Below are 4,166 nucleotides of genomic sequence, written 5' to 3'. Positions count from 1 at the left end.
TCATTGAGTCTGAGCTTGCATACCATTATTTTTTCCTGCAGTTTGCTGTCTCTTAAGAAATGCTCATGAATTTTCACTTAAACATTTAACACACAACCTCTTACTTTTAAATGATTCTACACATAGCTAATTTGTTTCTTAAGATAGATGCTCCAAAATTACCCTACTTAAAGTCTAATGAAGGTAATTGATAACCTAGCATCAATGCAAAAGTCAAGTTTAAATTTGTGGTGTTAGATATTTTGTGCTTTTAAAAACAGACACATAAAATAACTGTTTATCTTTCTGAAATTTGTGCTGTAGTGAATTTGTAGTCAGAAAAAATCTTAGCAGGTATACAAAAGTGTTATCTTTGCCACTCATTTATTTTAAGTGATGCTATTCAATTTGCATGTGAGTCTATCCAAATAATATTAGAATTTATTTTCATTCACCTGAGGTTTTGAAATGAGATACATTGGAGACAAACTAATCTCATTATTTTACCAACTGGCTGGCTTCAGTAACTGTTATTCCTTTCTTAGAAAAAAGACTGAAAATCATAATTATATTTAATATGTAAATAATGATTGAATTCTCCTTGAATAAACATCAGGTGATGTTTTATAGAATTTAAATAACTGTTAAAATATTTCTACAATTGTCTTTATAGTAAGCTAGACCTGACAAGTCTTTAGAAAATATTCATTTAAGACAGCTGTAACATTTTAATTACAGTCTTTTAACAAATTGTTGAATGTTTTGTTTCCCATTTTATTTCCCAGAAATCTCTTTTTTAGTATTTCTTCTTATGCTGCAGCTCATCAGATAAAGTTCATGGGTTTGAACATTAAATATACATAAAGAGATATACATTTAATGCATATATATAAACTTTATATTAAATCCAATTGTCTGTTCTCATAAACAAAGTTGTCTGATATATTGCAGTATACATTGCCATTGGCTTATCTGTTTAAGAAAGCATCAGAATGTGGTCTGAGGAGAATAAGTCACATAGCTCAAAAGTTGTCTAAATCTAACGGTATACAAGAAGGAGGTAATAAAGGCAGGAAAGAGCTAGGTAATTAATAATTAATCAAAATGATAACATGAAAGGAAAAGAAGCATACCTTGATTAATCAACTTCTCATCTCTCATCCAGTTGCTAAAAATACAGGAAACAACAGATTCCATGCATCACTAAGGTGAATTCAGAGCTAAAGGACTGTGACATACTTTTGACTGCACGCTTTGCTGATTTGTTATTTTTAACACAATAGGTAGTTTTGCAAGTAGTTACACTTAAAAGAAATCTAGCTAGCTACCTGGTACCTGGTTAGCCTTAGAATTTAGAAATAAAGCATTATGTTATTTTCTCCTCTGATCTGTAACCACATGTATTATTACCACATTCCTACTCTTTTTGAGTATAAAACTTCAAAATTCATTTGAAACTGCTTTTTCTTTTTTTGGGGGGGGGGGGGTAGTATCATTTTTTTGACCTCTTAGTCTCTGAAAAATTCACTTCAGAAGCACAAAAACAGGTGTTGCAACTTCAATTTTCATTTTCTTATATACATTTTGAAATTTAAACAAACCATTTACTAGCTCAAAACTCATTCTAAAAGTATTAAATTGAACATCTTAGTAATTTCAAAGATCCCTTTTCTATTTGAAAATCAAGCTGCAAAAGCTGTCAAAATCAACTAATCTCATTTGAATTTGAATATTTCTGCTAAAAGACAAACAGGAATAGATAAGACTTTCAGCATAACTGCTATTATTGCTGTTCTTCCTCTCAAAACTCATCCTTTATGAATGAAGCTTTCATTTAACTTCTTTTGTATTGTTTCAGAAATTAACATCCAGTCTTGCATTATCCACTTAAAGGGCAGGTTTCCATATGGACATCTTGTTAATTTTGATGAGAACCTGCTCCACACCCCCTAAAGTTTGACTCTTGTTGAACTGAGTGCAACGCAGAAGAGAGAGCTTAGACTTTATTAGTGAGATACACAGACATAATTAAATGTTCCTTTAAGAACTGTGGTTTTGTTTGGGTTTGGGATTTTGCACTTCATCTAATGATTGCTTAAAGTGACTCTCACAAACAGCTTTGGTGCAGAAAACAGAAACTTGAGATTCTCAATTTGAAGCTGAGACAAAAGGCAGTTATCCTGCAGTTGCTTCTTTTCTCTCCTTCTACCCGACCCTACTTTCCTGTTTATTCTCTCTTTCCAAAGCAGCAGTTCCAATGGGATTTACAAAAACTTTTAGCTGTTTGGAAAATATGTACTTTCATCTGTATTAAGATCATACAAATCTGACAGTGATAAATACCACTAAGTTAAAATATTTTTGCAGCCTATAACTAACTGTAAATTGATATAACTAATTGGCTGTGAATTCATATAAGCTAGTTTTCTTACCAAATTATTTACATGTTTCCTTTCAAGAAGGTCACACAGTAATTTGCAGAGCTTTAACTAAACTTCCTGGCTCATATCAGGAATAGTGTGGCCAGCAGGACTAGAGAAGTGATTGTGCCACTGTACTCAGCACTGGTGAGGCCCCACCCTGAATCCTGTGTTCAGTTTTGGGCCCCTCATCATAAGAAGGACATTGAAGTACTAGAGAGAGTGCAGAGGAGGGTAACAAAGCTGGTGAGGGGCCTGGAGCACAGGTCTGATGAGGAGCAGCTGAGGGAGCTGAGGCTGTTTAGCCTGGAGGAAAGGAGGCTGAGAGGAGACCTTATTGCTGTCTACAACTACCTGAAAGGAGGTTGTAGAATGGAGAGGGTTGGTCTCTTCTCCCAAGTAGCAAGTGATAGGACAAGAGGAAATGGCCTCAAGTTGCACCAGGGGAGGTTTAGATTGGATATTAGGAAAAACTTATTCATGGAAAGGGTTGTCAGGCATTGGAACAGGCTGCCCAGGCAAGTGGTGGAGTCACCATCCCTGGAGGGATTTAGAAGGCGTTTAGACAAGGTTCTCAGGGACATGGTTTAGTGCTAGAGTTAGATTATGGTTGCACTCGATGATGCTGAGGGTTCCTTCCAACCGAAATGATTCTATGATTCTGAATTTTGTAAGTGGGTAGAGTTGTAGTTGCACAATTTATTTTTTTTTTCCCAAAGGTTGTACAACTACAGCACACATTTTCTTTTAAAATAATAATAAAAAAGCCTTAATTAGCAGTTCTCAGATAATTTAGGTTGTAAGTCACCTTTGAAATACCAAAATATAGTATCGGTCCACTCTATAATGCAATGTCTGCAAGATCAATATGGCATATTTGATTTGATGCAGTGACTTACCATGGCGAGTCACTGGGATTGGTAAGAACGAAGAGAGAGATAAATCATTGACAGCATATATACTCTGAGGGGAAAAAAAAAAATTAGAATCTTTCAAGAGCACAAAAAATAAAGACCACAGAAGAAAAATAATTCATATTTTGAAGACTGGTTAGCCACCCACACAAACAGTAAAAAATATTGCCTTTTTCTGCTTGTGTAATGCAGAGTTCTTAGAACAACATGTACTATTATATAATCAGTGTATGCTACCAAATCTATTACTAGCAAGGTCAGAAGCTCCATATTAAATTGGTGTTAACAGACTTGAACAGTACCACTCACATGTTCAAGATCATACAAAGCACAACTAAGGATGATCAGGACATTTTCATTTCAAGTAGCTGTTATTGCTAAATGTCTATTTATGTATAGCTATGTAATCTATGTATATTCTTTTGCCAAAACTACTTCACAGAAAAATAAGTACTCTGGTAAGATATTAATTAAAAATGTTTTGAAACTGAAATACTTCTGCATATCGTATGTTAAATTTATTTTGCTCCTGAATGTAAGTTGGCTATAGTGCTTTTTAAAAGAATAAGGGGTTCAATAAGGCTTTTCCCAACTGTCTATTTTCAATTTTCTAAATAAAAGCCTAGACTTTCTGCTATTATCGATTAGTGTTCCTCTGTATTCTCCTGTGTATATATGTATATGTACATGTACAACCTTATAAGTAAAGAAATTTTTAGATGGATATAAACCATTTTTTCTCTTTTGTAAACATACATCAGAGATTATACAGTTTCCCCTGCTTCTGAAAAAGACAGATTTTTTTTTCATAAATAATTTCACTTATGTGATCTAAGCCTGACAACTTCTATTA

This window comes from Caloenas nicobarica, chromosome 1 (assembly GCF_036013445.1).
Source record: "Caloenas nicobarica isolate bCalNic1 chromosome 1, bCalNic1.hap1, whole genome shotgun sequence".
Taxonomy (NCBI): Eukaryota; Metazoa; Chordata; class Aves; order Columbiformes; family Columbidae; genus Caloenas; species Caloenas nicobarica.
Note: the sequence above shows the minus strand (reverse complement) of the source record.